This window comes from Canis lupus, chromosome 4 (assembly GCF_003254725.2).
Source record: "Canis lupus dingo isolate Sandy chromosome 4, ASM325472v2, whole genome shotgun sequence".
Taxonomy (NCBI): domain Eukaryota; kingdom Metazoa; phylum Chordata; class Mammalia; order Carnivora; family Canidae; genus Canis; species Canis lupus.
This window is the reverse complement of record NC_064246.1, coordinates 13,719,953-13,738,134: the sequence shown is the minus strand read 5'-3', so window position 1 is coordinate 13,738,134 and position 18,182 is coordinate 13,719,953. Positions and strand designations below refer to the sequence as shown.

Below are 18,182 nucleotides of genomic sequence, written 5' to 3'. Positions count from 1 at the left end.
ACTCATAAAAAGTCAGGCCCATCTGACTTTTTATCTTTTTATCTTGTCCAAGGAGAAAAAAGGCAAGGAAATTACTCTATTATCTTGTCCAAGGAGGAAAAAGGCGAGGAAATTACTCTATTAGATACCAAGGCTACAAGATTGCAAGATATAAGGCTACCATAGCTAATTAAACAATGTAGTATGAAGACAAAGATGGTCAAATGGTTCAGAATAAAGAAAGCAAATCTCATCTATGATTATGATAAACACACTAATGAGTACTGGGTAAATTATGATCTTTTTGATAAGTGTTACTGAGTGTATTGGATAGCCATATGGGGGGAAATGTAATTATATCCTTACCACAATTATACACAAAAATCAGTTCTAAGTAGTTTGAAGATCTCTAGGTAAAAGGAACAGCAATAAAGATTCTAGAAAAAACATGAGAGAATATCTTCAAGACTTTGGGGAGGGAAAATATTTCTTAAAGAATGTGAAGAAGTCATACCCATAAAGGAGAATATAGATTGTACACATTAAAATTAAAAACTTTTATTGTCAAATAGAAAATTATCTGATTGAAAAGGCAAGTTAGGGAATATATTTCTAACATAAGCAATCTACCAGAGTTCATGTACATAATAAAGAATTTTTATGAATCAATAAGAGAAAAAGCAGACAACCTAATCAAATATCAGACAAGACACTTGAATAGACAATCATCTGAATGGGCCAATGAATATATAAAGAAAGTATGGAACCTCATTAATCATCAGGGAAATACAAATAAAATCACAACAATTTATCTTCATCAAAATGGCTAAATGAAAAGACTGATAATGCCAAGTACTGACAAGGATGCAGAACAATGGCAACTTTTGTACACTGCTGCTAGGAGTGTGATTATTAGAATTAGTTGGGAAACTGACATTATCTATTAATTATCTATTAATTCCCATATATATATCAAACAGAATTTTATGGAGAAGAGTGCCTGCAGCAGTTTTAATATTTGCAGACTAGGCACAATGCAAATGGAATCAGCAATGGAGTGATTGAATCAATTCTAGTATATTGATATACTGATATAGTATATTGATACAAAAATTTTGAAGCTACAAAAATGATCAATTAAAGCCACATGCAACAAGATGAACATCACAACATCATTTTGAGCAAAGGAAACCAAACACAAAGTGTCATACAGTTTGATAATATATCAAGTTCAAAACCAGTCAGAACTGATCTATGATGGTACAAGACAGAATAATGGTTAGTTTTTGAGGAGAAGAGTAAGGGATAGTCGTTGTTAGGAGGTGCAAATTTGAGTGGGGATGGGCAACTTGGGAGCTAATGTCTACCTTCTAAGCTGAGTAGTGTTCACATGAGCCTCCTCACTTTGTAAAAATTGAGTTGTACATTTGACATTTATACACTTCTATACAATGTATTTAAAATTCAACTAACAATTAAATTTGTTTAATGTATGGGAATAACAAATATCAAAATCCTAATAGTGGTTACTTCTGAGAAAGAATGGAATGGATTTGGGAGGGGCTGATGGGGGCAGGGGAGAATTCAACTCTATGCCTTATTTATTTTAAAAGAATATAATGCAAGCATAGTAAAAATATTAAGTTATAGTTAAACTGAGGGTTTGTTACGTAGGTGTTTGTTATAGTACCATTACTCTGTATACATTTCTATAGATTTAAAATCTTTCCCTTACAAACAAAAACCAACCATTGAGCTTGTCCTAAATAGTATGTTCACCAATGCAAGAGACAATTCCAGGACCATGCCATCATGATCTCCATATTGCTCTCAAAGACTAAAATTGGAGCATCTCAAGATGTTGTCCACTACATGTCATAGAGTGACAGAACAGGTTGAAGAGTAAAAGGCAATGAGCTATTCTGTTCTCTGAAGGGAAGTGTGAAATTTTGGTGACTTTTAATAGAATAGGCACCTTCATGAGCTCTTTATAGGATCCTCAAACTCTTCTCCATGGAGAAAATGTACACATTTACATATAGTAGATACAGAAGGCAAAATAAATTTTCTGACTCTTTTGAATGTCTTATATGATGTCATGTTTGCAGTTTTGTTTCCTCTGTGTTATCTTTTATTTTATTGATTGTTTTATTTCATTATTATTTTATTTTATTACATGGATCTATTGAAAGTAAGTATAAGTGATAGACATTCTGATTTTTGCAGTTCCCCCTATATTCCTTTCATCTGTGCACACACACACACACACACACACACACACACACACACACACCTTTCACATAACCATGGATGATTTGTAAACTGCTTCTCACCTCGTTTTCCATTTCAGTCTCATTAAAATTTCCAAGGTCTACTCTAGAGTTCAAGCTTTCTCAAAGATCAATGCAGACTTCACTTACCAAGGGGGTTTGTTGATCCATCCTTCAAGAAGCTAATTTAAATTTCTCCTCACCAGGTAATATGGTAAGTCACTACTCTATGTCAATATTTGCTTTAAGTTCTTTTCCACTTGATGGAGTTCACGAGATGTGTAAAGCATTTACTTGGCTCTTCAAGAGTGGGTTATATATATATGTAAAAACAGAAAGGAAATGAGTGTAAACTTTTCCAAAAGGCCTTTCTGAAGTGAATGATCATTTTATTATTTTCTCAGATAAAATTAACTCAGTCACTTGAAAGAAATACAACACTCATATTTAATGCAAAGTATTGAGATGAGAGAATGAAATATATCTGTATTTATAATTCATCATAACATTTTACATTCAATTTTCACTTTGCCAAAATGCATCCATCACTCTATTTTAGAAACATAGAGGAATTCTTAATACTTCATGAATAAAAGTCTGAGGGGGGAAGAATTCCCTCTGGTAGCAGTTTTATTTCAATACAAGTTGTAGCTTCAATTCTTTAATGCAGACAAAAATCCCAAAGAAAAAGCTTAAATGTTGGAATGTCCTCTTGCTATTTATAAGAAAAGTAATTCCCTATACTCAGAAACACAGCTCTAATAGTCACCTCCCACCTCTGAGCCCATCCACTTTAGGTCCCAGCTATAGGATGACAGGAGTTGACCAGGAAAAGGATAACATTTCTGAGAGTTCATTTTACTCTTGAGTCACTTTTGCATGAAATGATAGCTTGCCTTTTGGGGATTGGCCTCAATGCGTCTCTCTGTAAATTACTTACCATATATCAGTCTTGATTCAATAGACTATAAAATATAGGGGCTTTTTATTGGCAAGAACTTAGGGTATTTTTACAATGCAAAATAATTCTCCCCTGCAGGCAAACTTAAAAGAATTAAGAGTTATGAGACTACAAGGAAAAAGTGACCATGTTTTCTCTTGCAAACCCCTCCCTATCTCCTACTCCAGATCTCCCATGTACGACCTTTTAATACTTCAATCCAAGGAAAGAAGACTGAAGCAGTAAAAATAATTTTAACTCAAAGTTTTTTGATTCAATTCACATAATTAATTTAACAGCAGCTCAAGGTTTCTTTTTTCCTTAAAAGGACTTTTTTTCCCTAATTGCCTAATTTTCTAATAGGAACTAGAATCTTCCATTTGAGTCCTCTCAGAGCCTGATTTCATCTATGTCCTATATTGGAGACTAGAAAGCTGGACTGCATATTAAACTTACCCTGCTCTTAAGCTTCTTGAATTTGGTTCCTATTGGATATTACATTCCTTTACAAGCTAAGAAACTATGGGATGACAGTACACAATGCTCTGGTACCATCCATAAAATCAGTCTCCATCCTTAACTATTGTAAAACATTTATCTCTGAAATGATATTGTATATCTGAAGCATAATCCTGTTTTTTTAAAATGTTATTGCTGTTTTTTATCTTTTTTTAAAAAAGACCTTTTATTTTATTTACTCATGAGAGATACAGAGCGAGAGAGAGAGAGGCAGAGACACAGGCAGAGGGAGAAGCAGGCTCTACGCAGTGAGCCCGACGTGGGACTCGATCCCGGTCTCCAGGATCACGCAGTGGGTTGCAGGCAGCGCTAAACCGCTGCACCACCAAGGCTGCCCGCTGTGTTTTATCTTTATGTTATTTTAAGGGTCAAAGCGAGAAAAACAAGCTCACCCTTTATGGAAGCTGTGGCATAAACCCAGATACACACACACACACACACACACACACACAAGTAAATCCAAACAAGAGTTTCAACAAAGAGCCATTTAATGCATATCAGTTGTTAAGGTATAAATATGAATTTGGTTTGAAAATTTAAAAAAACAGTGTGATTCTTAAAGGAAATCTTCCTATTGGGAAAAGATCATCATGAAACAATCACACTGCTGACCAAAGCATTTGGCCTCCTCTTCTTCCCTTTTTGTTTTCTTTCTTACCATGAAGGGGGCGGGGGGGGGGGGGGGGAGGGAAGTGAGCACAAACTGGAAAAAGAAATAAATAAGGCTGGAGGGGACCTAAAATTGAGAGCAAAATGAAACAAATTAGAATCCTTAAAACCATATAATAAAAAGTTAAAGCAAATATGATAGCTACTCAATATCTTCACTCTATCAAGCTAAATTTCAGGCAATAAATCACCTGGAGCTGTGAATACAAAGTGTAGCTATAAAGAAGACAAAGTTAAAACTTTTCATTTCTAAATGAAAAATAAACTGAATTTAGTAAAAAGAACCAATCCTGGAAAGATCCTCAGCAAATCTAATCCCCTTACTAAAAAAATAATAATAATCCCCTTATTAGAAAAGAGAACTGAAAATCAGAAATTCAATGATATGCTTGCTAATGATGGGGCTGGGACTAGAACTCATACCTCCTGGAATTTCCACTGGTACCCTCAATACCTAAAAACTTATGTGCCTTTAAATTTGTCCTTAATTTGGTTTCATTCTACAGATATGCATTCAGCATTTTTTCTGTGCCAGGAATTAAGTTCAGTGAGTCTTTGTACTCATAGAGCTTATCATCTTGCAGGAAAACTGACACCAAACCATTCTTTACAAAATGAATTACATCTGGAATGAATGCTACAAAAAAGTGAAGGGTAAAGAAATATTTTGGAAGTGTCAGCTATTTACCTGTTGCTCTAATGAGATTTTTCTCATTGAGGTCACCAAGACACATTTATTTCCTCATTTTATCTGAACTCTCTTCAACTTTTGATGTTGCTAATAGTTTCTTCCTCTTGAAGCTCCCTCCTCCCTTGATGCAATACTTAAAAAAAATTGTGGCATTTTATCTACCTTCCAAACAAAGTAACACATGAGTTTTGGGATCTGGGCCAAGTTAGAGAGTTACTGCAGGACAAGCTTGTGCCTGCAAACCTTGGATAAGACCAGAGCTCAAGCATAGCTTTGGGGACTGAGTCTTCAACTGAGTCAAATGGATGGTAGTAAAAGTTCCTGAGAACACACCAAAGGAATCATCAAGAATGAAGCCATGGGAAGAATAAATAACCTAGAGAATATGAGTATGGGGCATGTGGACCCAGTAAAAATTTTCCCAAAGATCTTTATTTTCCAGAAATGTCTAAATATGCATACAATTTTTCTTATAGTACAAAAAAAGTGAATATAAAAAAACCAATAGGGATCCCTGGATGGCTCAGCGGTTTAGTGCCTGCCTTTGGCCCAGGGTGTGATCCTGGAGTCCCGGGATGGAGTCCCATGTCGGGCTCCCTGCATGGAGCCTGCTTCTCCCTCTGCCTGTGTCTCTGCCTCTCTCTCTGTGTGTCTCCCATGAACAAAATAAATAAAATCTTTAAAAAAAAAACACACACACACTAAATTAAGGAACCTGATTTGCATTACATAGGCTGCTTTAGACAGGAAGAGGATAATTTAATATTAAGAATATTAAACTGATATGTTTTCATGTCCCCCCTAATGATATTGCCCTGCAGCTCTTATGCCATTATGGCTCCAAGAAAGAATAAGATGTGACACCTTGAAAGTCCCCGCCCGTCAAGAAGCAAAAGTGCTTCAAGTTATAAGAGGAGAGAAAGAAATGGAAAAGAAAGGATAACAAGTCAGAGGGGAATGTCTTGTCCTCTTCAGAACTGAAGCAACCTACCAAGCAAGAAGAGTAGAAACACCCAGACAGGTTAAGTGTGTGTGTGTGTGTATGTGTGTGTGTGTATGGCTAATGGAGGAGAGTAATAAGACCAAAAAAAAAAAAAAAACTGTTGAAATTCTCACAGAGATGATGGAAGAACTTTCAAGTAGATGTTTCACTTTTCCAGCACCTCCGACAAGGTTCAGGAATGGCAAAATGGCATAGGAGGAAGGATGCGAGGAATGAGACTCAGAGTGTCCTTCTGGTTTCATTTATGCACATGTGGCACATGAGAAATTCAGAAATCGGAGTGCTTTTCCCCATCCAGAAGGCTGAGTTACAAGGTTACAGGCCTGCCAGGAGCTTCTGTAATAAGAGGCAAAGTGTCCCTTGAGTGGAAACTGGGGTGAAGACATGTCTGAGAATTAGAGGACCTATAGGCCAGCAAGAGTGAGAGACAGTAAATAGAATTGTCACATGACCTAGCAACTCCATTCTCGTGAATAGACCAAAAATAATAAAGCAAGTTTCAAAAGCGAGTATCACTTTTTGGATGAACAAAGGTGATATAACCCTAATGTGGAATACTATTCAACCATAAAAAAAGAATAAAGTACTAGTACCTGCAACTATAAAGATAAATTTTGAAAACATGCTAACTGAAATAAGCCAAACACCAAAGATCACTTCTTCTATGATTCTATTATCTGAAATATCCAGAATATACAAATTCTGTCTATTTTCCATTCATAGAGACAGAAAATACAGTGGTGGTTATAAGAGGCTGTGAGGGAGAAGGAATAGTTACTGAGTACATGGGTTCCATTTGGGGTGACAAAAAACTTCCAAAACTAGAGAGTGAAGATGGCTGCATAATGTTATAAATGTACTTAATGCCACTTGATTGTACACTTCCCTTAAAATGGTAAATTTTATGATATATGCATTTTACTACAAGGTAGTAGTAGTGTAGTAGTAGTAGTAGTAGTAATAGTAGTAGTAGTAGCAGTAATAGAGGTAAAAGTAGGCCTTGCCAACAGGGAGTGATGGTTAATGTAGCCATGGAACACTCAATACACTTCATTCATACCAAAGGAACAGACTATGAATTTTAGCAAGTGAGCTCTTCATTATTGGGCACCAGAGATAAATACCCACGAGTGGTTGATGGAGATCCAGAAAAGAGTATGAGCATGCTAGACCCTAACTACTTGACTGTCAGGATAGAAAAGTAACCCTTGAAACCAGAAACTGCCTTGGGGACTGAGAGAAAAGAAACAGATTAGATTGGAATTGAATTTTGAGTTGCCGTAATCATTTCTGAAATGAGACTATTCAAAAACTGAAAGAAATTATTTTAAACTAGAAGGGCTTGAGATACTGTAACTGGCAAACTTAGAAGTATTTTTTTTTCCTGCCATCAACAGGAATAGGTATCTCAGACTGAGATAAACACTAAAAGACCACTTCTTTGGTGCACAGTATAGTATGTATATTTTAGGTTTTAATAAGATGGAAATCAGAAGCAACCAATGCAGATGTGTTCATAACCCATCCCTTTGTTGAGTGACTTCATGATGTTTATCTTAACAGTGATGAGGATAGTGTCAGAAATGTAAGAAGTGCTGTATCAGTGGCAGAGTTTGTGGTGATAGAAGATTCTGGTCTTGAGCAAAAGTGTGTATGAAGTCAACATTCCGTGATGTTTAGGTATTATAGCTCTACACATATATAATGCTTAAAAGCATCACTGCTGTGAAATTCCTACAGGATAAAGATGTATTATACATAGTCTGGAACTCTTTATACATTTAATCTCCACTTTCCTGTTGAAACAACTGTTTTTATAAGGAAGTTTTTGATAATGTGAGACTTCCAATGGCACAATTATGTCATAGCACAGAAGTGTTTCTCAGAGTTCTCAAAAGTTTGATTCTATTTTTTAAGAATTGAGATATTTTATTTATATGTGTACAGATTTTGTTTTTCTTTAAAATTTTACAGAGATTGAGTTGACATATGGCAACAATTAGAACTGAATCTTCAACTTGAAAGAGACTTTAGCCTCTCTGTTGTCTCAACAACACCATTGTCACTTGTTCATTTTTAGATATCTTGACCTGAGGGCACTGGTGTTCACTCCGCACTATAGCTAAATATGTGTTATTATATCCAATGATGAAGATTATGCTGGTGAATCACATTGTTTGGCTTAAGTGGCAAAATCTCAGAAATATTCCATCTCTGGAAGACAAGCCACCAACTCCTTACCTCAAAAAGACTGAAGTCATAGCAAGTGTACCATCACTCATCCTTAAAACAGAATTGTTTACTAACCAAGAAAGCATTATGTAAATTAGACTGTAAAGTGCCAAGCGGTATGCATATATAAGGCATTATTACAGAGCTGTCATTAACAAGTGTTCTAGAGCTTTGCCAAAGAATCTTAACTATTTGATGATGATGACTTTGGTACAGCAGATAAAGCCCAGGAGACCCTAGATTAGCTACAAGCCATACTGGGAAAACTGAAAAAAGCCTAAAGACATTCATTTAAAAAATATAATTTGAAATATCTACATTTATAGTAGAGAATATGCAGCCTTCCTAGCACATAAGTAAGTAAAAGCATTAATTTTGAAATATAGGTTTTTAATTTTAGTGCATGGATCTGTTTTGCAATGGTTATAGGTACTTTTAGGAAAATGATGTCTTCAGTCCTTCTGGCATCTCTGTTGATTTTGTGGTTTAAATGAACTCTCACTTTCACACAAGGTAAAAATGAAACAGAAGGATTAAGCAACTGGTTGAAGGTTACACAGTGACTCAATTCAGAGAAAAGATGAACTGTGTCTCTTGATTCCCATAGCAATTTTATATTGTGACCTAATTCTTCCCAGGTACCAAGACCCAGCTAAATATGCTTTTCATTTTTCATTTTATAGGAATTGATTAAATAATGGCTCAAGATTGTCACTGTACTTTTATTATTTTAATTGCAAGGCTATCAATAGTTATGTAGAGATTCATAAAAGATTGTTCTTGATGTGATGTAAGAATAGATTTTCTTTCAGCTCAGCTGATCACTCAGAATTTTGAATGTGGAAATCTTTTAGAACTGTACTTTGTCTTCTTAATAGGATTATGGTTAATCTCTTGATGAATAGTAATGCAGAATCCTTTGTTTTTTGCTTTACGTTGAATAGTTCACTTAGTTACATGCTCTTACAACATGTTTGCTCCAACTCCGTCAATAAGCACAAATATTGAACAGCCTGAATATCCCTCACTGATCTGCTCTCTGACTGAAAAATATTAGTACAAATAAAATGAAAAGATAAACACCATTTGCTATTTGGTGTAAGATAAACTCACCCTAGGAGATAAAATGAGACAATTTACAAGATTAACTTGAAAAATCTACTTTCTTGGACATTTTTAGCCAGAGACAGGCTATGAAATCACTTATCATCTCTGAGTCCTGTAGATTTTACAAATTTCTGGTAAGAAACAAAAATGGGACAGTGGGAAACAGTAATTGAGACAATGATAAAAACTGAAATTTGGAACTGTGGCGTGTCTTTGTTTCAGCCGAGATGCAGCTGAGGTTTTCTGCTAAGTGTAGTGGAAAATAAGGGGAAAGGAATTATTGCCAAAAAAGTAAATACAATGATGGTTGAATATATATATTAAATTATTTTCCAAGGAGCTTTTGTGTGAGAGCCTGTCTGATAGTGCACTTCAATACATTTACATCTTGGAATTTTAAAGGGTCTGTCTATCAGTGTGCTTTCTGAATGGGTTTTCAATTGCACAAATGGTCTCTATCACATGAAAAGCAATCCTGTTTTTTGAAAGGCAATGTACTTATTGTGCTACCCACATGGGACTATCAGTGCCTATTGGCTACCAACAATTACCTTTGAAATGAAAAATATTGTTTGTATCAAAGAACTGTTTGAGTCTAAAGAAAAAGCTTTGCAGCCTGCCAATCATTCTCATATCCTGAGGATTATATTGTTGGGAGTTTTATACAATTTACATGCAGAACCTGAAAATGACTCCAGTGAGTTATATAACCCCATGGGGTGTTTTCACTCTGGTTAGGTTGCATTTCCTGACACTGCTGACATCAGATTCTTTTTGTGAAAGTAGGAACCAAAGTCCTTCTATTTTTAGATATCTGTAGTCTGTCCATCACTGATTACTTGGAATGCTTTATTCCTACAGAAATTTCAGAAAATCACCTTTATCAGTTCAGCAGGGGATTAAGGAAAATAGTTATTATAAATGTCTCCCCAGATTACTGGTTTGGAAAAGCAGTAAATAGAATAGTGAGTGTCATCTAGATTACCGGAATAAGTTACCAGTGCTACTAAATTTCCAGTAACTAAAGCAAGTTCAGGGATCTTTGTAAATCAGTATTTTAGAATTATTTTTTAACCACAGTTTTTGAAAAAGCTTTATCATTCTTCTTTTTTTTTTTTTTTAACATCATGGAGCAGAGCCAGGCTGTCATTCCAAAATTCATTCCTTGCTCAAAAAAATGCATCTATAATTTCTTTATAGTGTGTGGATGCCATGGCAGGAAACTGATCTGGAGACAGAAGACATGCCAATGTCATTAAACAATCCATATGTCTGCCTAATGCATGAGAGTGAGTTATTGTAAAGCTTGATATAAACAGATATGTTATATGATAAATATATAATAGGATACTTAGTGAAGGTTTAAGTGTTACCAGACACTCATGGGGTCTCCTCGGCATATTTCCAAAGGAACTCTAGTCTTAGCTTTGTCTGAAATTAATTCTGATTATTAACAGAAAGAGAATTTTTATTTTAATCAAAAACATACATCCTTTATATTTCAAAAATGAAAAAACAAAATGAGGTAAAGGGAAAAGGGTTAGGGAGACATAGAGAATATTGCTTTCATTTATAAAGGAAAACATATTGGAGTTAACAAATGTTCACTAGCAGGAGTCACACCATTAGCAACACTCTGCATGTGTGTGTACATGTGCATGTGTATATGAGTATGTGCATGTGTGTGAGTGTGTGCATGTGTGTGGACATATTTATGTATCTTTTATATATGTATATGACCATAGTACATATATACTTATATTAATCATACATAATATATATGGTATAGTAGATATGTAGTAGAGATATAGATATAGATAGTAGATACCTGTTTGACATGTTATGTTATAATTTCATCATATTCCCAAATTATCAAGAGACCATATTGCAACCATAAAAATTCCAAAAACTCTTTAGTCTTTGGGAATCTGCTTTTAATTTCATATAAATCCCTAACCACAAACATTGGTAAAGTCAAATCAATGAATATTTATTCGCTGGCTTATTGAGTGTTTAGATTTTTGCTATGTACTATGACTAGAAGAAGAGATTAAAATGAGAAAATTCAATTCATTCATTTAATTTTTTGGTGCAAAGAGAAATACTCCTATTCTTTGTAGTTTGTAGTAGAACATCAGCACTAGTGAGAGAGAAGCATAATTTGAGAGCCATTGTGGTAAGCAATGAATTTTGTGGATTCTTATGTTGGAAGGAGATAAAGTTATAAAAGCAGGTCTTTTTTGATAGCAAGTGGGTATGGATGCTGCAGACCACGGGGAGTAGTTAGAGAAAAAAACAATATGGTGGGAGGTCAAATGTGGGTCAAAGTCCAAAGCAGAATCAGTTAGGAGAGTAAGAGTCAGCAACAAGTAGGTTAACAGTATGAATGCAACAGATTCAGCATGAATGCAACAGAAACAGAATCTGTCTCAATTCTGTCTCCCCTTTTGACTTTTGTTTATTTATCTACCTGTGACCTTCCTGATTGCTGAAAGAAACTAAGGTGTTTATGAAAGCAATGAGGTCAAGACAATGTCTGGGATGAATGAAAAGACTGGGAGCATTTAAATTCTGTATTCAAGGTGATGAATAGGAGGAAAATTCGGCATCTGGCCAGGATATTGGTAGCAAGGTAGATGGCAAGAGTGGAAGGAACAGAGTTGGACTAGAAAAGCTAGGGAGATTAGCCTGGCACTTAGAAACCCATCGAGGTGACCTCGATGTGATCAGAGAGAAGACTGGACTACAGAATGGTATCTCTCACTCTGACCCCTTCTTGGCAAGAAAGAAGTCTGAAATTGAAGCAATGTGATAGTTCAATACAGAACATTTGATATGCTTCCTGCTATATCATGGACAGACCCTAAGCCTGCTAGCATTACAGGCAAGACAAATGGATGTATCTGGATGAAGTGGGGAATAAAAGGGATATAGGGGTTTTCCTAGAAAGGTGGTAATAGGAAGAGATTGATGGCAAGGATACAGGAATAAACTGATGAGAGTATAAACCAAGAGGTGAGCAGTGAGAATGGAATGAGAAGGAAAAGGAAATCTAAATGAGAACAAGATATCAGCACTGAAATAGAATTCAATTAATCTAGAGAAGGGCAAGAATCAAGCTCATCTCCAATTGATCTTTTGCTTACCTTTAACACTCTTGACTTTTATTCTCACAAGGTTGTCCTAGAACTAATTATTCTGTTCCTTTCTCTTCTATCACACTGTTCCCTTGTCCTATTGTTGCTTAGAACCTTCTGTGACAATCACAGAGCCACTGGCATTTCAACATCTGAATATCCAAGCTGAAGTGTTTGTACATCACAGCTGCTAGGGTTATATTATGAAATGATAGTTTTCAAATCCTAAACATGAATCAATATTTTGCAATTCTTTACATGAGATGACATTAAAATACATATATTTTACACAGAACTGCCTTTTCTCCATTCTCCGTCAATCTTGCTTCTTCATGGTGGTCCATAGCCTCAAAAATTTAATTTCTTTTCATGCTTTGCTATATATGCAGCATGTTTTGAATGAAATCAGAAAATTGTGAGGCTAATTAAAGGAAAAACAGCTTTTTCATGTTTCAAGTCACCGCATAAATTTAAATTGAGTATATTCTCTCATTCTCCCCAACCACCACTCTTTTTTTCAGGATTTATAATTTCTCATGCTGTTCCAGTCTTCTGTGAGTTATAGAGGTTTTACTAAAACATGCCTAGTATCTTCTCCCATGCAGTGTCCCATATATTTAGGAAGACAGAATATTAAACAGATAATTACAACTTAATGTAAGTGCTATCAAAAGACAAGTAGCTCTATGATCAAGAGTTGGAGAGCATTTCTGACTTTCTCCAAACAAGTGTTGTTTAAGCTAACAGTAGTAGACAATGATTTAACCAAGTTGGCATATTGGGAGAGAGTGAAGCCCAGAAGATCGTGCCAGGAGAAGAACAATGCAGAAGTGTGAAAGTAAATTTATTAAAAGAATGGAAGAAAGTTCAAATAGATTGTGATCATCAGGCTAACTGGCCAGAAGTGAGACTGTGGAGGTTAAGTGAGGGCCAGCATTACACCAGGACTGTGAGGATGGTTTGATCTCCAAAAGTATATTAATATATTATAAAATTTTTAACAGTAAGAGAGAAAGCTCAGTGTGTTCCTATCAATAGATGCAGAAAAGGGTATGAGATAAAAGTTAACACTCATTCAGGAAAATTTCTTAGAAAACTTGGGTTTCTCTCAATAAACCTCAAGAAACATCTCATACAGATCTAAAACATTAGTACTTCTTTAAAATCAGAAACAAAGTGCTTTCTATTGCTGTTATTCTTTTACATTGTAATGGCAACCGAAGCCAAACAATTCAAAATAAAAGACAAGAAAAAAATAAGAAGTGGAAAAATAGAATATGGGTGCTCTGCCTCTAAAATTTCCTTTCCAGCTACTAAACAAATGATTGTATTGTGAAGGGTTAATCCAACTTTTCTATCAATTGAGATGCTAATTAAAGAAAATATTTCAACCTACCCCACACCCCAGTTGATAATACTACTTAAATGTAGCATGAATTACTAACCAAAGTAAATGATCTGTGTTTGTCTTTCTTCGGTATCTTTTACTATCCAGTCTGCCTTCAATTTTCTTGCCAGTTGCATTTCAGTAGTTAGTTATTGTGTACATGCAAACTATAAATGATTACAGGAACATGCCTTGTTAGGGTCATTTTTTTTTCTTACAATGTGCCCAGTATATTGTTAAAAATTATGATGAACATGAGATTTTATACCAATAGAGACTTTTAGGAGTAGCACAAGAAATTTTATAACAATTATCCTCCCCTAGATGAAAACAACAACAACAAATCCCATCCTAAACAATGGTTTTAATAAGAACAATTATCTTGAATATGTAAATATCCCAAAGGATATTTCTCTAGGCATCACTGGCTCTTTGGCTTCTAATTAGTTTTCTTCACCTTATTAACTCTATTTGCTGGCATTTGTCACAGTGAGGCCAAACTTCACAGGAAACACTGTACATCTTAATGTCACATGTACTTTCCCTTTTATATAAATAATGTTAGCTTTATAAAATTATATTATGAAAACAAATGTCGTATTATATGAATTTACGGTTATGTATTTCAACTCCTTGCTATACTACTTATAAAATCTATAATCTTAGTAAGGTTTACTTAACTTCCTTAAGGCTTAATTTACTTGCACAACATGCATGATAACATCTACTTTATGTGAATCTTATAAAGACTAAATGAGATATGCACAGACAAGCTCACAGTGGCTACAGCTTGGCACTGAGTAAAATGGGAGTCCTATTCCTTTATTCTTTCTGTCTATAATATCAAATAATAAAGATATAATTTTCATGAGGTTAAGGACCATGCCTTTTTGTTCATTACTGTGTCCTCAGAATAGAACACATTGCCTTTTATATAGAGGAGGCTTAATAGAAATTTATTGAATAAATGAAGGAATGAACAAACTGTGAGGGATCTTGAATATAATCTAATACAACAACTATATATTTTTATTGAGATAAAAAGCTCAATTTAAAAAATAAAATTACTACTTTATTTTAAAGTGCAGAATTCAGTAGCTTTTAGTACATTCACATTCTTGTACAACCAATATCACTATCTTATCCTGATCACCTTCATCACTTGCCCTAAAACAGACCCTGTACCCATTGAACAGTTCTACTCTCTCTTCTGCCAACCCCTGGTGATCATGACTCTGCTTTCTGCCTCCATCAACCACTTTCTATTTAGATGAAGGGAAGATAAGGTCTAGAGACATCATATGACTTCCCAAGTTGCAGTGTTAGTAAACCTCAGAGCTGGGCATCAATTTAAGTTTAATTCCCTTTCTAGAGCATCATTGTGCATTGCTTTACATACAAATCATTTGAGCAGCTTCTTCATTAAGAAATTTCGCTCACTCTCTTTTTCAGGGATATAAAGACAATAATATTCATCCTGACTTTTTCTGGTTAGGTGGATGATTGAAAGAAGGCTTTCCATTTTCCAAAATGAGTTCCAAGAGTAACTAACACACTGTCCCAGGCACTGTTCTTAAGTATATTACAAACATTAGCTCATTTCTGCCTCACTACGCCTATAAGATAGGGACTAATGTCCTACTTTTCAGGTGAGGAAATTATAGTAAAAAGAATTTAAGTGATTCACCCATGATCATACAACTACTAAACTGATAATCCAAGGATGTTAATAGGATTTGATTTTTAAGATGAGAGGGATTGGAAGTAATGTAGTTTCAGGGAATGTGGAAATCAACAGTTAATTAATCAGTGTTCTACACGATAGGATTTCTTCTCTGAGCTTCTAATGATTCAATTGCCTCTCGTGGATTAAGAGTCTTTAATTGATTAATTATGAATTTCTGAGAGGAGAAGATAGGGTGAATTATTTCTCAAACATATTTGAGCAAAGGAGTACTTATTTATTTATTTATTGAGGTATAATTGACACATAACATTGTATTAGTTCCAGGTGTACAACATAATGCTTCAATATTTTATATACTACAAAATGATCACTATAATAAGTCTAGTTACCATTCATCACCATACAAAATTACAATTGTTTTTCTTGTGATGAGAATTTTAGGATTTACTCTTTTGACAGCTTTCAATTATGCACCACAATATCACTGCCTATAGTTAATGAGCTGTATTATTACATCCCCAGGGCTTATTTATTTTGTAATTGGAAGTTTCACCCATTTTGTGTGTCCCCAAACCCCCCTATCACTCAACCCTGCCCTGGATCTTGGTTTTCTTGAACCTTTATGATCATTTGAACAGCCTGATTTATTCTTGATAGGTTCCAGTTGTTGAGGGTGTGCCAAGACTTGACAGTGTTCCAAAGGAGAGATCTCAGTCAGATGTTGGATGTTGTCTCCTGGCTTATGTCCCCTGAAAGCACTACCATAGTCTCAGATGAGTGGCAAACCTGAAGTCTGTCCCTCAGGCTGAAACTCTAGGACAAATAAATAGGCCCATTTCACAGAAAGACTGAAAAAATGTTGCCTTCTCCTGTCTGTACAGTGCCCTGGGGGTGTCAGCATGCCAATAACTGTTGTTCTGATCATTACAGTCCTGTGAGACTCAGGAATCTGAGTCCTCATGGCCACCAGAGCCAAGTGCTCAAGGGGAGCCCCCTGTGTGGTCTGTGTGTGCCCACCAGCCTTAGCGAAGTAACCAGAGTATGGAAATTGTGTATGCTCATTTGCTTTAGTGAGGCAGCTAAGAACACAAGGGCAAGGTATGCCTGCTGGCCTTGGCAGGGCAGCTGGAGAGTGTGTATGCCTGCCTATGCTAGCTAGGTGGAGACAGTACAAAAATGATGCACATCAGTGCCTCCCTCTGAGAGAGAGTCCCAGCAGACCCTTTCTCCTCAGGCAGACTCTTTAAAATTAGTAATCAGATCTCCTTCACAAATAGTCTAGGCACTTTCCAAAATGCTGCTCTTGTGTTGGGCCCCAAAGAGTCTGCGTGTAAGCCTTTTAAGAATGGCATCTCAATTCCCTACAGCCCTTTAGGTCTCCTAGACATAAGCTCCACTATTTTTCAAAGCCAGATGTTTTGGGGGCTTGACTCTCTGGTACAGGTCCCAAGGACTGCGGTGCTTGCTATAAAGCATGAAACCCTCACTTCTCAGGAAGAAGCTCCAGATTTTTGAGATTCCTTTCAATTGTGGGTTACTGCACTAGGGGTGGGGTTTTGGGCAAGATCTTATCTCTTCCTCTCCTACCCATATTAATGTGGTCTATTTACCCTTTGTTGAAGATGAGCTGTTTAGCTAGTTTTCAGAGAGAATTGTCTTATCTGTAGCTATAGATTCAGTATGTCTGTAGGAGGAAGTGAGCTCAGGATCTTCCTATAGCCATCTTGGATTGCCCCCTCCAAAGAACTTTTTAAAATGAACTTATTAAGTTATAATTTACATGCAGTAATTAAACTCATTTTAAATGAACAGTTCAATGGGTTTTGACAGAGAGTCACCACCATAATCACCCTCTTCCCAGAGAAGTTCCCCACCTCTGGCCTTGGACAACTACGGTTCTTTTTTTCACTCTGTTTTTACAATACATTAAACTTTCCTTTCTACAATTTTATTTGTGGAATCATAGTATGTACTCTTTTGTCTGTCTTCCTTCACTTGGCATGATTTTAAGATTCTTTGGTGCTGCATGTTATATCAGTAGTCTGTTCCTTATACCGGTAGTCTGTTCTTTTTATTTCATTGTATGGAAACAGCATAATGTATTTGTCTATTCATCTATTAATGAATATTTTTGTTTTGTTTTTGTTTCATTTAGTTAGAACATCTTCCACTTTGAAAATCATTGACAAAGTGACGTCTGGGTGGCTCAGTGGTTAAGCATCTGCTTTCAGCTCAGGGCATGGTCCTGGAGTCCCTGGATTGAGTCCCACATGGGGCTCCCTGCATGAAGCCTGTGTGTCCCTCTGCCTGTGTTTCTCTCTCTGTCTCTCTCTCTAATGAATAAGTAAATAAAATAAAATAAAATAAAATAAAATAAAATAAGAAAAAAATCATTGACATGAATCCTAGTTAATGTGAAATTCTTAGATACTTATGGACTCCTCTGGAGAAGTACAAACCAGAGATGTCATGCAGACAACAATTTGCTTGGTTATGTAGCAGCTGTGACATCAAAGGTAAAAAAAAAAAAAATCTGGGGAGTGCCTTCTTTGTGTCTGACA

The 18,182-nt window shown here is 35.7% G+C and overlaps 1 long non-coding RNA gene across 1 annotated transcript; it reads left to right on the top strand.

Annotated features, from left to right (window-relative positions):
* The first annotated feature begins 8,513 nt into the window (after window positions 1-8,513).
* Window positions 8,514-17,964, top strand: LOC112651546 (uncharacterized). The gene is made up of 3 exons (XR_003130865.3): window positions 8,514-8,659; window positions 10,611-10,699; window positions 17,777-17,964. It is a non-coding gene; the product is annotated as an uncharacterized LOC112651546 (long non-coding RNA).
* Window positions 17,965-18,182: the final 218 nt, after the last annotated feature.